The sequence below is a fragment of the Aythya marila genome (assembly GCF_965140915.1).
Source record: "Aythya marila genome assembly, chromosome: 5".
Taxonomy (NCBI): domain Eukaryota; kingdom Metazoa; phylum Chordata; class Aves; order Anseriformes; family Anatidae; genus Aythya; species Aythya marila.
The window spans coordinates 45,996,967-46,013,974 of NC_139046.1; the positions used below are offsets into that span (position 1 = coordinate 45,996,967).

General features: G+C 44.4%; 1 protein-coding gene across 7 annotated transcripts in view; it reads left to right on the forward strand.

Moving 5' to 3' along the window:
• The window catches only part of TSPAN4 (tetraspanin 4), a 400,378-nt gene that overhangs the window by 169,739 nt on the left and 213,631 nt on the right, over positions 1 to 17,008 (forward strand). For all 7 annotated transcript variants that reach the window (XM_082761010.1, XM_082761011.1, XM_082761007.1 and 4 more), the window contains one exon: positions 700 to 749. The gene's annotated coding sequence lies outside the window, so the exon portion shown is untranslated. The remainder of the gene's footprint in view (positions 1 to 699; positions 750 to 17,008) is intronic.

Below are 17,008 nucleotides of genomic sequence, written 5' to 3' on the forward strand. Positions count from 1 at the left end.
AGGAGGGGGAAGCTTTTCTAACTAATACATCTGCGTGTGCTATGCAAAATGGAGGGCCCGAAAACCTGTGAGTGGGAAAAGCAGCACTTGAATGCATTTTCCTTTCAATTAAGTATTTCAGAGCATGCTTGGGACTTTGACTTCTGTTTTCATGAAGAGAAGATGATTTTATGTGGTAAATATCTGCTAATTTTGAAACTAGCTCTATCATATTTTCCCTCTTCTCTTCTTGATTTGTGTTTTCCGTTGTTTAGCACATGTGGAGAGAAGGATTTGTGACAGAGGCTTTCATTCAGGGATGTGGCCTAATTAAGTAAGTCTCCAAAATAAAGGTGATCTATAAGAAAGTGATGGCCTTTGAGTGTCCCACACCTGCTGCAGGAGGCATGGAGGCACTGACTCCCACCCTGCCTGGGGTTTACGCTCTGTCTGCAGCTGTAGGAGACAGCAAAAATGTACTTTCAGTTATTGTCAAAGAGAGCTGGAAATGGCAGTATTCTACATGCAAAGTCAGACTGGGGGGTGGGTCCAAATGGTCGTAACTTCTCCAAGTATTTTTCACATCAATGTGGATATTCAGCTAAACAAATCTTAAGCATATGTTCCAGCCACGTCAGAAGTTTTATTTGTCATTTTTATTTAATTTCTTATTTTTGGTGTCTTATATTTATGTTTTCCCATCTCTTTCTTCTTTTACAGAGGCTTCAATAGACCATACTGCAAGGCATAAGCAAGCAGCAGAAACAGAGGTGAGTATCTTCTATTCCTTTTGATGATGTATGTTGTTCTAGTGCTGTCTTGATTTGGATGTTTGTTTTCCTCATTATTGCTTGTTTGGGATGATGCATATTTATCAGAACCATCTGTATTGTGGCATGCCAGGGTGATGGAAAGTTATCTCCTTTACAAAGGCAGAAAATAGATGCTTCCCATTTTGTAGGAGCTGCAGGTTACATGAGATTTTGTGTTTTACCAAAGCATGCCTGTATTAACTAGGCATCTGTAAATATTTCACTTGAATCTATAGGGAAAGCATGGATATTCATGAATTGTATTTTTCCATGAGGAAAACAAACAAACATGGATCAGCTGTTGACGGTTCTGGGAACATAGCGGTATCACCATTGTCATCTGCCTGCCAATGTCTGATTGTAGAATGAAGAGCATATTTCTAGGCTTAATATAATGTTGTGAGGGATCTTTGAGACAGCAAACCTAAAACTGATGGTATTATTAGGCTTTGTGGTACTGCATCATGTGTCTATTAAGCAACGCAAAATGATGTGTGAACATCATTTATAGGTATACCATAACAAAGTTGTTACTAGGAACCGCTGAAGGATATGAGAAGGGGAACTAGGGAACAAAGAGAGGTAAACTGAAACAAAGATGACTCAACTGATGCCTTAACCATAAATGTGATGCCTCAACCATAAATGTCGGCAACGACTTTTAGCTAGGCAGAGATCTACAACTGCTATTCCAGACAGCTGTCCTCCCATCCATCCTTCTAAGGTGTTTAATTTTGAGTTTTATTTATTATTGAGCATCCTTTTATGTGCTGTGTAGATCTAAAGTCTTATATTGTCAATGAAGGGTCCCAGTGGGGTCATTAAAGGGGCCAACCTTGACACTATTTTATTTATTTATTTATTTATTGTTGCTATGACTTAATTAAGAAAGCTCAGACTCTGGAAGCCTTAAAATCATATGGCTTGTGTGTGAGCTGGGCCTCTGCCTTGAGAGATGCTGTTTAAATGGCAGTTGCAGGTAGGGAACTGCAGGCAGGCAGCAATGGTGCACCAGTGTAGCCTGAAGTCTCCTTTAAAAGGCAACTCAGCTAAGCCTGGTCTTTGCTGCTGCAGATGTACCCCATTAGTCAGGGATTGTTGTATTTTCTGTCTTTTGGCCTTCCTGGATTTATTTACCTGTTTAGATACTCTGTTGCCTTCAGAGAAAATCTGTGAATTAGAGGCCACACATAGAATTGCCTTTATCCTGTGCTGCAGTTCCAAATGCAGATGGATGCCCTCCATGCACTTATAGCAGCAGCCAAGCAAACTGGTAGGTCACAACACTCTTCTTCAGCCTAAACTGAAAAGGGAGTGACTAGCCTTAGTTAAAATGCAGCCAGAGCCTCTAATACTTCAGTATTAATAGTGATGCTGTCCTTGACCAAAATAGTTGTTAAATGGGGAGTAAAAACCTTTCCGTGTTGCCAAAGTTGTAATGAAAACAGTGGAGCTGTCATAAATATGATGTTCTCAGCTAAAATGATTATGGCTTAACAATTTTCCAATGCATTGCATTGGGTTATTTCCAGCACATTGAGATCTTAGCGCTGTAAAGGTTTAATACAAAATCTTGATGGTGAGTTGTTATCTGTGCTGGAGGAAAAGGTAGGCAGTGTTTGTGAAATCCACTCACATTCTTTATCCACTTTCTTGATGTTGCTTGCATGCTCATTTGTTGTCATTATTCCATGTGTCTAACTCTCTCAAGAAACACTTGATCCAGTGTTTGGCTGCGGATTGCAAATTCAGTTGCTGGTGTGATGGAAACTGCGTGAACCTAACGATAGTCATAGCCTTTAAATACACAGGCTGTATCCTCAGCCAGGATAAATCCATGGCAGTTCACAGAAGAGGCTGGAGCTGGGCCAGTCTGTGGTGCTTAAGCAGCACAACGATGCATCTTTGATGCAAATTACTACTTTTAGGAAAGACTGGCGTTTACAAGGAGTTGACTGTGCACAGGTTAACGTTGAACAGCTAAGCAGCGCCAGAAGCTGCATTTGACAGATCTTTGTGAGATGCCAAGGAACTCGGGGAAAACTTAAATACCAGCCTTGGTAATGGTGCTAGAACAATAATAGTTGAGAGGATGCACAGAAGTGTTTTATTCCACATGGCAAAATGATTAGTACTGTCACGTTACGATTCACACAGTGGGAAAGTCATTCACCTCTCCGTAGCTCTGATTTCAGTTTGTCTTGTCTCAGTAGCAGAAGCTTTAGCAGTGGATGGCTCCAGCTTTCCTTAATTCATGATTCTGTTTCTTATTGCTCCAGAATAGGGTTTGAACATTCCTTGGTATGTTCCCTAGGGGGATTCCTAGTGGGCTTCATAAGTGAAGGGAGAAACGAGCATGTTGAAAGTTCTTCTGTTAGCCTGCAAAAATGTTGCCTTCTTTTTCATGTTTGCTTAGTTTGGAGTAAAGGAAGAACAACAATTCATTTCTCCCAAGGCCAAGAAATGCATTGAAGCTAGGGTGGCATTAAGAGCCTGCTGATGAGTCTATGACTGTATGGGGCACCCCAGAAATAGTGGGCTGCAAATACTGAATAGTGCTTGCTTGTTTATCTGGTGGTAAAGAAAGCTCTTTGCTCTAGAGGAGCATTCCCATTTGCAGTTAGCCAGCGTACCAGGAAATGTCTTTCACATCCGTGGGTGTCCTCTGCATCTCAGTTGAGGGGAAAAAAAGTAAGGTAGCCTTGGCTAGCCTCATGAGAGAGCAGTACAGAGACCCTGGTTGTCACCTCTTGCTTCGCGGGGTTATTATGATGGGGCTCTGCATTTTCTTAGTTCACTGAGTGCTGAAGAGCCTTTCTGAATAGATTACAGTTACGAAGAAATAGTAATAATAAAATATTTTCTGCATTCCTGTGACTTTTTTTTTCCCCCAGACAAGATAGACTGCACAAGCTAAAGAAATTGGTTGGTGTATTTATGTTATTGCCTCTTAATCAGTGGCTTTTTCCAAGCGTGTAAGTGAGCCAGGTACAAAATGCCTTTGGAATCCCCGTGCGCTACAGAGATAGTGCTCACTGCTGACACCTTAGCGGTTGTGTGTGGGTTGCTTTGGTGGACTAAAAACATATGTGAGGGAAGATTTTTCTTGGGGGATATTAAGTTTTAGTAAATCAACTGATTACTCCTAGAGAGAACAGACAAGCTTGGAGAACCAGTAAACCTGAGGTAAATCCTCTTAGTGGAGTAACTGTGATAGGAACACTTTCAGGCATTGTGTCCTAAGAACAGTTGGATTCAGGTGCTAAATGCTCAGCACAAAGGGGTGTGTGCGTACACATATACATGTATTAAAAAACAAACAAACGAAACCAATTAATTATTTATATTACTATGCTGTTAGGATTATATTTGGTCCTCTATTTCTTCCCATTTTGTGTTCTAATGAACTGGACTAGGAGTAGTTACATGAATGTAGTAACACAGGCGCTATGACATTCCTTGTTTGTATATATATTTTTACAGAGATTGCTGACATTTTAGCTCTAGATGTAGGAGAGTGAAATAAAGAAAAGAGGCAAGGGAAAAGATGGAGAGAGAAAAACAGGCAGTGATCCAAGAAAGAGTTTAGGGGAGGGCATCTGCAAGAATTTCTGAAAGAAAACCCCAATTTGATGTATTTTGCATTATCTGACAAGTGACATATAACAATAAAAGAAGCCAAAATTAAAGGTAACCACATGGGAAGTGGGCTTCAGCTCTGAATTTAGCGTTGGCATTTTCTGTTGCTGATTTGACATTTTATTGTTGCAGGGAATTTGGTGTTGGTTTTGTGAGTAGAATTAAGCTTTCCTGCTAGGATACAGAACAGCACCACACACCCCCTCAGGTTTCATTGATAAACAATTCTTTAGTACATACAAAAATGAGCGCCCTTAATATTCCAGGCACATCCAGTTTTGGCAGATGCACCTTTTTTTGGCGACAAATTCAGATGATTTATATATTAAAGAGATGCGTTGCAGTGTCTTGAATTCGTGAAGGCAGACGGTTCTAAGTCGGACCGACATCTGGCCCCCTGTCCTTTTCCAACAGCAGCTCGGAGCAAGTGCCTTAAGAAATGGTAAAAGAAACAAGACAACATACAGTATTAATTCTTGAGTGCACTTAGAAGCCATCGAGCCATATTACAGCATCAGTGCAAGCCCCAGGCAGAGGCTGCCACTTAGTACTTCCAGTTTTCCTCCTCTTTGAAACAGGAGGAAGTGCAAACATTGCAGCTTGAGCTTTTCCCTTGTTTGCATCAGTGCAGATGAAATCAGTTCTTGGCCGCTGCCCCGTTCTGTAAGCCTCTGGCCCCAAGGAGCAGGTTAGACCTCTCAAGGTGCTGGGGGTAGTGTTGAGATGACACGAGTGCACATGAAGCCTGCACTTAGCAGCTGTCCTGCATTGTGATTCAAGCCTGGCTCCCGGTAGCTGTACAGCTGTTTCTCTCTCTCATGTCTGCATTTTGGATGGAAAGCGATGACAGCTTCTTATGACTACTAGCTCCTGAGGCTACCGAAGAAGAAATAAGCTCATGGTTGTGGGTGTCTTGTCTGCATGCAAGTGCAAAAGGATTATCAGAAAGTTAGCTTGGGATTGAAGCTGGAGATTCACCTCCTTTTTCAGAATCTTTTTCCCCTCCTTCCTGTGCCACCTCCCCTGAGTGGTGCTGGAACGTGAGGGCAATTACATCAGCTGCCAGGTTATTCCCCTCGCTTTCTGTTTAAGGGAGATTTGAGGCTGGCTGTACTTCTTGAAGAGTGAAAGAAAGACGTTGACATGCCTCTCAGTTTCTGCTTTATACCTGCTGTTTTAAATAATTTGATATTCTCCCTGAACACTGAAACTAAAATCCGTATATTGGTTTCCGATTCCTTTTTCTGTTAGTCTTCAGGTGCACAGACTGTTTAACACCAATGATCAATAGTTTCATCGGAGCTTTTTTCCTTTAAGCATATAGGATCTTTATGAAAAAGTGATTTATGATTTGGGATTAGACCTGAAAATGTCTTAAAAGATACCTTGTGTGGTACTAATTCTCAAGTGAGGTGAGTAGTCTGGATTTTCTAAAAGGAAAAAAAAAAACAAACAACAAAACAAAACCTACAGGATGGTGGAAGTTGACGCTGCTGCTAATTTTTTCATTTGTTTCTTCTTCTTCCTCCTCATATTTTAAATCCTCTCTGGTAATTGTCATGCTGACTGCTACATTACTTTTGGTGGCTTCTTTTGATACCTAAAAATTGTGGTTTTGTGTAGCTGTCTTTTTTTTTTTTTTTTTTTTTTTTTGACCACTGATCCCAAGCCACTTCCATAAGGGATAAAATCAAGGACAGAGGGGAAATGACTGGCATTTAAAAGAAAAGGTGTAAGTAACTATTTTAAACTCTTCATTTAGAAACAAATCAGCAAATGTTGAGGCCCTCACAGTTGGCCTCAAATTGCTCATCCCAGTTTGATCAGTCTTTCAGCATCTCTGTATGAACTGCTGAGCGCAGGTGAGAGAATGGTGAATAATTTCCTAACTGAAGTTGGCAGTCTCCAAGGGAACATGGTTAAAAAATCATGGAGGTGATCTCGGCACCTCACCTTTTGGTTTTCACAAAGTTTGAAGCTTGCGAAATAAGGTATTGAAGGCAGGAGGGATTATCAGACAGCCTAAGGCTTTTATTAATGTAGTTCTTTTTTTCTTCCTTTGAATTCTATTTGGTAGTATGCAATGAGAACTGTAAATATCCTATTGGAAAGGAAAGGGGTTTATAGCAGGCTCTTTCTCTTCTTTGTGAGAGCCAGTAATTTGAGGCACCGTCTGCTCCTGCTCTGGTAATTATTTAGCAAGTAGGCAAGATGGACTTGTTAACTTTTAGGTGGAAAGCGATAGAATATGTGAAGGTACTTGCGCAGGGCTTTTGTTAACTAGTCTTATTCTCCCTTGGCCTTTTGTAGCTGATTGGGCTTCTAGTGTCTTGCTGCAAATGAAAGGCAGTTCTAGAGAGTCAGCTCATTGCAGAAATAGCAGAAGGCTGTTGACTGAGAATAATCTCTCATGGAGACACGAATTCACAGTAACAGCATTTCTTCCGCTTTATTTCCCACAGCGCTGGGCTGAAGTGGCTCAGCCTTCTGGACATTACAAGCTTGTGTTGCTCCTTTACTTATTTAACACCTTTCCTGAACTTCAGGTTGATGTCAGATCTGGCTGTCTTAAGGCATGTTTCGTGTTCTTGTACACACTTCAATTACAGCCTTCTCGCTCCCCAAGAGGCCCGCTTCATTGCTAATTTTCTCGTGCTCCCCCTACACTTCTTTAATAGATTCTCTGAGCACAGAACAGCAAAGGATAGATTCCCAGCACGAGGTCTTGCTTGAAAGGGCCACGTTCTCCAGAGCTGCAGTCAGACCACGAGATGCTAGAGGTGATCCGTGGTTGATCAGAGAATAGTCCTGGGGTTGCTCTGTTACCTTTCCGTGAACAGAACCTCTCCAGAACACGTCTGGCCACAGCTTTGGGTTTATCTGGTCAAGAATCTGCCTCTGAGCTGCATGTGGCATTAGGGTTACTGTGGGGTATGCGTGTGCTGTGGGTTACGATGCAGCTGCTCTTTGAAGGAATCTCCTGAGGGTCGCTGCCCCTGACACACACTGGGAAACTGGTGGGTTATGGCATCTGCTGCTTAATGGTGATCTTACGGCTTCCTGTGAACTTGGCAGTCTCACTTTTTGTGCGCTAGTTCTTGTCTTCTTGAAAGCTCTACATGGGAGGGAATCTTTTATTGTTACCCTTGAGCTGCTAATTCTTCCCTAAGCCTCCCGATGCTTCCACAGGTTAAGGACTACTAACAACTGCCCACTGTCGGGACGTCTGTCAGCTTTGTGTCTTGCCTCTTGTGGTTTAACCATGTATTTCTGAGAAATGCCTGCGGTTATCTTTTGTTGTTTAAATCTAGACACGACCAAGGTCAGTCAGTAAGTCTGCTGGTTCTTCGAGAATCGGGCCTGTTACGTATGGCCAGCTATACACTTGTTTCTGGACTGTTCTCCTCCAGAGTGCACGGGCATTGTCTTGGTTATAGTTGGGTATGCAGTTGGTTATTTCTTTTCTGTTTTTTATCCCTCTACTGTAGGACTAGATGGTATTTTTTTCTTTCTGAAGTATGCTTGTAAAATTCTTTTGGTTGAAAACAGGTCGGTTTTAAGAGTTTCTAGTGGTTAATATCTCTGTAATCTTAAAATTAGTTCAGGTGTCTAGTTCTGGTTTGCTACTAATTATTAATTAAAGACAAATTCCGTGTTTCTGGATATTTTCTATAAAAAACTATTGTTTGTTTTGTGGATTTTGGGGGATTTTGGCAAATTGTCTTGGCTTTGTGGTTTTCCTTAAAACTAAAGATAAGATATGTAGTGATTTATTCGTGTCTGCAATCTGTAAGTCGAATATGCTGCTACATATTTGTTAAATGCGGGCTGGGGTTGGTGGTGTACATGACGAACCGTATAGATAGTCATTGCTCTGAGCTAATCTTATCTTCTGAAGCGAAGCATTTCCGAGGAATTTCTAATTTTGACAACTGGGATCAAATGTCTGACTTCTGAGGGCTGACAATAATGCCAGGGGCTGAGCTGCTTTGTCCTGTTGATAGCAACTGCGCAGCTCAAAAACCACACCGAATGCCGGGGAACCACGCATCTTAGCTGCTCAGGTCCAGGGCGTGTGTGTTTAGGGGAAGGCGTTAGCTTTACAAGTCTACGGGGCAGAAATGCTGCGGCTGCTCGGGGGTAAAAATAGTTCTGGGTTTTCAATGGCTGCATTCCACGGCCAGGGCCTGAAATCATGAATCAGGGTTCAGCTCTCGGGCTGCGCGAGACCGCCGGCAGGAGCTCCGCGGCCGGACACGGGAGGGGAGCAGCTAGCTGAGATGAGGCCGAGCCCAGCGCCGCTGATACTCTGGGAGGGACCCGTGCTGCTCGTACACTCTCAGCAAGGTATTGTACGCCCGTAGTTTGATTTCCAGCAGGAGCTTAGTTGCTTGAATGTGAATAATTAAAAATCTGCTGAACCGTGCAAAATCTCTCACTAAACCAAAGATGACTTTAGAAAAAGTGTCTCTTCTGTGCAAATTCAGCTTCACAGAGACTTGCAGCTTCGCACGTTACGAGCTTCCTGGGACCTGGGATGATGTATTTTGGTTGGAAGGGTTTGCTGCTCGTTCCCACATGAATGCTGTTTTGTGCAAGGCTTTGTCCTTGATTTTTGGATGGCAGGTGGTGGTTTTTTTTTTTTTGCTTCATTTCAAAAATTTTCTAGCCTAGAAATTCCACCTGGGACTTTAGACACATAAATAGTTAGGACTCTTTCAAAGTCTTCCAGGAAGAGTGCTTTTTAAAAATGGTATTTAATACATGGATGCTTAACTCAAAGCTCTCTCTAAAGCTTCAAGCTGTGTGTGTGTTGTGGCGTGGGATCTGTGTAGGTTTAAATCCCTTTCTGACAGAGTTCAGATGATCATTTATAGTAGTTTAAAACCCAGCACAATTCCATGAAAGAGAGCATTTTGTACTTAGAGTCAGGGCTTCTTGTTCAAAGTGTTGTTAGGATGCTGCTAAAGCTTTTGTGACCAACATTACCTTTAAAGGTGTGTGGGTTTTTGTTTCTTGTTTTTTTGGTCTCTGGCACATTTCAGATATGTATCCTTCAGGCCATTGCTAGTGGGACTTCGAGAACTTGATGTTTGTGCCTTTGTTGATATGCCCTGTGAACTGAATATGTTTGATCCTCCTTCCAGAGTGAATTGCTCAGTTTTGAGTTGCTCGAAGTTACCCACACGTGCAGGTGTCCGTCCCGAGTGTTGCTCGAAGGTGGGGAGTAATACTGGAGGAATCAACGTAGTTCCATGCCATCAGCTGAGTGAGCTGTTAGATGCAGGGATAGGATGAACAGCAGAAATTGGGAACTGTAAAATCTATGTGGTTTTACTCTACTTGAGACATCCGAGTGTGTGAGGCACTGGGCTGGGTGCAGGGCCTGGGTCATATTTCAGCCTTGCTGACAAAACTTAGTCGCCTAACAGTCTGCTTGCTCTTCGGTTCCCAAGCTGGGTAATGAGAATGCTTTTACAACAGAGATGTTGTGGGAATAAAATCTCCTTGTCATGAGTGTACATGCTAGTAACGTTTTTACCCCTTGAGAGCTGCCAAGTTATCTGCTGGTGCACCACTCCTGGGAGGCACGTCCCGCTTCTGAAGCAGGAATTTTGTGTTTTTCTCACTAAAGTGATTTTACAGAAAGCGAATATGGAGTGCAGGCAGTTTAAAGGATGTTCCTGGAGTTGTATAAGGTCCGAGGACAGGAATAGATACAGTAATCCTGCCTCCCCGTGTCCTATGTGCTGCCCTCGCTGCGTGCTCCCCTTTTGGGACGTTCAGTAAGAGTTAGAAATATGTTGCAGGACATTAGGCCAGTCATCAGCACAGTACAAAAATAGTTGAATGGGTATTTTAAAGAAGTGACATGGCAAAACTGGTGGTGTAATTTTACCAATAGCAGAGCTGCCTAAAATAACAAGAACATGAGAAAGTCCTTTCCAACTGCAGCACTTCAGATAATGCCATTTTGTCCTACAGTGAAAAAAGCAACGAGAGGTATCTGAAGCATTCAGTCGGTGGTCCCAGATATTATGTGCTCTTTGTGGTAGGAATTAAAACACTGCGAGCTATCTGCCAGAGCTGTCAGCGGAGGTGAATGAAGATTCGGATGTTTGCCCAAGCTGTCCAAATTTAATTATCCTGTGAAACCTCATTAAAGATGAGCTGCACCTGTGATACTAGGAGGGAAGGAATATGAAGGTAGTTTAGACTGATTCATAACTCAATTTCAGAAATACTCTCTTAGAATCTGAAAGTTCTTGCTTCCCTACGTGGCTTGCTATGCATGGTGTTCAGTCCTGATGGGATTTTGTGAGGGCTGGGAAACAGAGAAGATGCACTTGATGGCTAAAATGATCTGGACAAACTGGAGATACAATCTGAAAGAAAACGCTAAATGCAATACGTCTCACTTGAGAAATAATCAGCCGCACAGGTACAAACAGGCCTGCAGAAGGTGTGGGGGTTATGGTGGATCAGAAGGTGAATTTAAGCCAGGGATGTTGGGTTGCTTGAAATGGCAGAGCCACCTTGTGCACCACAGCAGAGAGTTCTGCCCACGAGGCCTGAGAAATGATCCTTCCTTTGGCACCTACACAGCCTGAGCGGGATGTAGTGGAGCTTTCGGGAACTGCAGAGGAAAGATGTGCATCAACAGGAGAAGGAAGCACGAGCGCAGTGAGAATGATCAGGACCTAAGTAACAAAATCTAACCAGGAAGACTGTGTGAGTTGGAGTTCTTTGGTAAAGACATTTAACGACACTTTACAAACCTGTAAGTGGCTGCTGGAAAGAGGAAGGGAAGAGCTCTGTGTAGGCACGGGCTAAGGAATAACAGACAGTCACAGAATGAAACACCTGAGGCTGGTGATAGTTACACTTCCCAGCGTTCGTGAAGCACTAAAATAGTTAGGGGAAACTGCAGCCTCCCCCAGGGGCAGTCACTGAGAACAGATGAAGCCAGCGTCAGTCGAGCCTGCCTTAGATATAACAACCTGTGCTGCCCTTGGCTGTGGGGTCACCTCTCCCAGTTCTGCCATTCTGTAATTCTTTAATTGTGCATGATTACAGGTCGGAGTTGGGAACTAATGTCCTTAATCCTCTGCAAAAGGCAAGGTGCTCGGCGCTCCCTGGACGAGCAGTTCTTGCAGGCAGGGCTGATGCAATTATCTAGCATTACCTGCTGTTTAGGTGAGGCTGTGCCTTGAATGCTGTGTTCAGCGTGGGGCCCCTCGCTGCAAGAAGGACATCAAGTGTGTCCAAAAAGGGCAACAAAGCTGGTGAGGGGTCTGGAGAACAGGTCTTATGGGGAGCAGCTGAGGGAGCTGGGGGTGTTTCACCTGGAGAAGAGGAGGCTCGGGGCAGACCTTGTTGTCTTTGCAATGACCTTAAAGGAGGTTGTAGCGAGGTGCAGTTTGAGATCTTGTCCCAAGCACCAAGCGATGAGATGAGGGGAAATGGCCTCAAGGTGTGCCAGGGGAGTTTAAGGTTGGGAATTTCCCGAGCCACGTGTTGCTGGAGGTTGGGACTGTATTCCCTGGAGGCTGCTGCTATGTTCGTGCCCTGTTCTTATACCATTGGTGCTTGCAAGTGATGTCTGCCAGAGGCCAAAGGCAGAGCCGGGCCCAAAATTTATTAGAGGAGGGTGTTCTCTTTCTGAAGTCTCCAGCGCACAGCCTGTGGAGGCTTCCACATGCCTGACAGTCAGCACGCTTAAAATAGCCTCCTGCCTGTCTGGATCGGAGAAGAGCCCTGAGCAGGCCTGCTTCTGTTCCCATCTGAGAAGCCTCGTGTCAGCGCCCCCGTTTTAATCGGGGAGGTGCAGGGGAACAGCTGGGGCAGAGCGCAGAGAGGCAGCAAAAATGTGTGCACAGCCCTCCGGCATTCTCGTGGCTTCGCTGGGAATTTCAGGGCAGGTGCTTTCCACAGGATGTCCAGCCAGAACAGTGCTGGGAAGTGTCAGGTCTTTGCCATGGAGGATAGCTTAGGAAGCCCCATCAGGAAAGACATCTGTGTACATCTCCTTGCTGGGCATGAAGCTTGGCACGGTCTGTAGGAAGAATCGCAAATAGCCAAGAGGTATGGGAGCAAGGTCAGATCAAAACTGCACTAATGCTGTGCGTCAGGTTTTTTTCTCTCACAAAATTGTCCTCTCTTTGGCAGGATGATATTATGAATGATCCTGAAATAATTCCTGTAGCTGACATGCTGCCATCCTGTTCGGATTATGCGTTAGGAGGACATAACTCTGCGGGATTGATTTGCCAGGAGGTGGCACACAGGCTCTTGATGCTTTTCTGCCGATAAGCTTTTCTCTGCCAACAGTAAACCACTGTGTTGACAAGAGCAGGCTACAAATTTTACCTGTGGGGCAAACAACTCACTGTGTTGTCAGAACAGGATCGAGGACATCGGCAGGGGCTGCCTGGTAAGAGACTATGGGGCTGGGAAAGGCCATACCGTGAGCTGAGCGCCTCTGGTTGGGTTCAGCTGGCTACAGATGGTGGCCAACCTGCTGGAGCACGCTGTGAGAAGGAACGTTCCTGGCAGGCAGTGCACAGAGAGATAACAAAACAGAAATTGGGCAGAATAATCTGCACGTGGGAAGTTCTTAGACCAACAGTGCAAGCTGGTGGGCAAGAGAGACTTTCAGCTCTGTCGCATGGTGCCCTGCTCTCAGTGAGCAGAGAGACTTCAGGTTTGGGAGGTACCGTGGTACCTAATCATTCTTCTGTTAGGCACCTGAAAATGTGATAACAAGTCTGGTGCAAAGCTATACGAGGTGAGAGTCCTTTGTGGGTTTTACAATAATGGTTAGGAATCATTATTTTAGAAGCTGCCATTAAATACAAGCTGAAGAAGTGTTTATTTGTGAAACCCTCCTCAGAACTCTGTCCTTGTCTCTCTAGGTATTGTCTCAGTTCTCTGCCCTGCTTCTCTAACATCAAGCCTTTTAGGGCAAAGCAAAAGCATCCTTTAATCTGAAGACCCTGAACAAAGATTCCTCAAGTTAAAGCTGTGAAAACAAAACATCAATTTAGCATTTCTTCAGCAGATTTCACTGCAGGTGATTCCCAAATCATTTTATCATTTTATCATTTTATCATTTATTCTGAATTAAAGAGCAGTAGCAGTTTCAAAAGGGGGCTGTATTTCATAGGCGTGACACAAAATGTTTGCCTTGACCCAACCCTAATCCCTTGCTCTCTGCTGGCCATTGGCCAATACTGCATAGCTCGGGAGCCCTCCATTTTGTGGTTGGCTTCTCTCATCTTCTAGAAATAAATTCTAAATCTTGTTTAACAGAAGTGTAAATGTTCTCGTGAGCCATATAGCAGTCAGTCCTATTAGGTCTCAGAAAGGAAGGTCTTCGTTTGTGATCAGGTGGTAGAAGGAGCCAGAACAGTTGCACAAGAGGAAATTTATCCCTTGCAGAACTCGGAGCAGCCTTCAAGCTGATTTAAGTTGTGCTGTCTGAATTAGTACCTGCCACGGGCTCTTGTCATGGGCTCGACACAGCCCACGTGAAGAGCACATCCTGCTGTGGCCAGCCCGCCTCGCCCTGCCTCCCTCTGCACCACCTAAACCAGAACGGTGCCAGCTGCGACAGGATGTGCCTGGTGCCAGCAAATCCCCAGCTTTGTTCTGCTCGCAGCTTTGTGTATTCTGGAACATGCAGTCAGAGGAGGAGCTGAATGACCGTTGCTGTCATGTGCCCACCTTAAAGAAAATTCACCCTAAGGTTAATAAAAATAAATAACATAAAGCATCTTCACTCAGTGCTTTTCCCTCCCTTGATAGTTATTGTGGAAGCAACAGATGTGCCCTCAGGGTTTGCTATATATATTGGGTGGTGCGTATAGCTTATCATGAATATTCGAGTGGCTATTCTATCGTAGTTATTTCTGAAGTCCCAAGCAGAGTGGGAGATTTGTCTGCAGGATGTCGTCCTTGGTGCGCACTAATTCCTCCTGAACTTTTGATCTGCTTTGCTGAAACAGAATTTCCCTGAAGAATAATTCGCCTTCCTGAGATTGAACTAATCCACGAATGTGAGAGCACAGAGCACAACTCAGCTGTAATAATAGTCAGTTATTATTGTGAAATACATATTGCTGTTGTTTTTTTTTGTTTTCTTGTTCTTTTTTTTTTTTTCCTTGAGCTTAATTCAATGATGTTTTGAATATAGCAAATTTCCACTCAGAATGCAAACAGCTTCTCTCAGTGATACACAGGGAAATTCATGCTTATATCCTCTGTCTCATTACCAGTATTTCTGCAAAGTTTATTTGGGATTGCTTGTGCCCTGAAGCAATTTTACTGATGCCTATACCAAAGCAAAAAATCATTGGTCAAACGAGAGGAAAAATACACGTTGGTACAGCGACATATCTGTGGCGTTATCACCTGCTTTATGGAGCAATGCCTTTTAGTTCATCTTGTACATCTGTATCCTTAGCAGCAGGTGCCACTGCCAGCCAATTCATCAAAGTTCCCGCGGCTGCCGAGACACGCTGAAGCTGCGCCCGTGGTGGGAGCACGCTGTGCTGACAAACAGGCTGCCAAGGCGGACTTCCCAGCTCCTCTGCCTCGAGGATTAAATGTAAAAGCCACGACAGTGTTCTCTCCCTGGCTCGTGATGGAGAGCGAACGTGGGACACCTTGTCTCAGCAGGAGACGGGAGCACAAGTTCACCGAAGGGGCCATCTGGTAGCTGGGCTGGCACGCACTTGCAGGAAGGTCGGGGATGAGAAGCGAGCAGGGATTTTTCCAGCTGAAATGCCGGCTTAGTCACGCTGTCAGCAGAGGCTGGACACTCGCATTCTTCTCATGGCAGGCAGCTTAAAAAGCAGCTCGTGCTGGTTCACAGATCGTACTGAGCAACTGCACTGCTCTGCCCCACCGAGAGCTTGGCTTTTCCTGCCCGTACCTGCTGATGCCTGCTAGCAGCAAGGTTTGCAGAGGTTTTACATCCACCCAACTCTTTGCCCCACGCTGATGAGGCTGGCACAGAGAGCAGGGGAAACCAAAATTTGTAGCCGTGTGGCTGCATCAGAAGTAGGCAGGCTTGGAAGCAGGGAGCCTGGAGCTGGAGCAAAGATGGAGCAAGGACTCAAGGACGAGTGGAGGCACGCCTGTATGTGCTGCCCTCGTGGTTAGAGGTACAGAGCCAGGGGGATCCTCACGCTGAAGCACGCTCGGGAGCTGGGAGGCTGCGTCCCTCCCTCTCGTGTGCTGCCGCACACGTACAGAGATCGTGTCCCGGGAAGGACAGCCGAGCTGCCTTTTCCTTACCTCAGCGCTTTCATGTTCAAAGAGCAGCAGCAGCGAGACAATCGGAGAAGCTGAGCGTGAGCTAAACGGGCTTGATGGCAGAATAGCAATGCTGGGCAGCTCGGGGAGGGACAAACTTAAACAGGACTGCAGGACAAAAGTGACCGTGAAATGCTGAGCTCTCACAAGTGTTTTAGGGCACCAAAAGCTAAGATTCAAAGCCCAGGCATGTATTTAGAAATATTAGTAAACTATGCAACGATTAAATTAACCTTCACAGAAAAGATGTAAGCGGTTCTGCCATGTGCCCTGTGCAAGGCCGTAGCTGAATTGCGAGTCAGCTTTAGTCTCGGAGCACCAGATTTACATCCTACAGCCCAGCTTCATCGCTGTTCTTAGCCAGACATTTTAGAGAGATGCTGCAGTGATGCCAGTGCAATATTCTCTTCATTGTCCCCTGTATGATCTTGCCTGGTCCTATCTGAAATAGCAAAGTGTGGGTAATATCTATGGAAATTGCTCGGTTTATTGATTTTTACATGCCCTAAAGTGAAAGGGCCATCAGCACCATAGCTCGGATTTATGAAACAAAGATTTGAATTCTAATTTGTTCAATATTTTAGAAAAGTGCTATTTTCATTTTCAAGGCCAACTTCTGTCTTTGTTTGGAGCACAGCATCATCCCCCATGGAATTAACTTTTATTTCCTCATTTCTTTGTGCTTTTCAGTAGTTTGAGGTGGTTTGATGCTTACCTGTTGATGTTTCAGAGAAAGTTTCCCAGGACCCCAACCCCAAATTGTTGTTTTCCATCAAGTGCCACAAGCTCCTTCCTTCGGCATTTACATACCCGCTGGTAGCACGCGAACTCTAGAGCAGTTCACCTTTTCACACATCTCCTTTCTTTTCCAGCAAAGTTTTGGCTCCTGATTAATGTTGTCAGCTGTAACGAGTTATGAATTTTGTAGATGATGTGTGTCTTACAAATTCTCCTGAATATTTTCATTGGTTTCATTTTATTCCTACATTAGATTACATGGGAATGCTGACAGGCTGACAGAGCTTAAAGAGCTTTCATTTTCCTCTAAATGGAGTTGTATGGCCAAATAAAGTAGCGTAAACAATTTGAAATGCAGGAAGCAGAGTATGGCTCAGAGATGGAAATTCGGCTCTCTGGTAGAATTTAAATAAACAACTCCACCACCAGCAAAGGCCCGTAATCTAGTTCACAGGAGCGCAGCAGATGTTTGGCAGGATACAGCATGGTGGGTTTGCAGTCTCTGCTTATCGCAGAAGCAG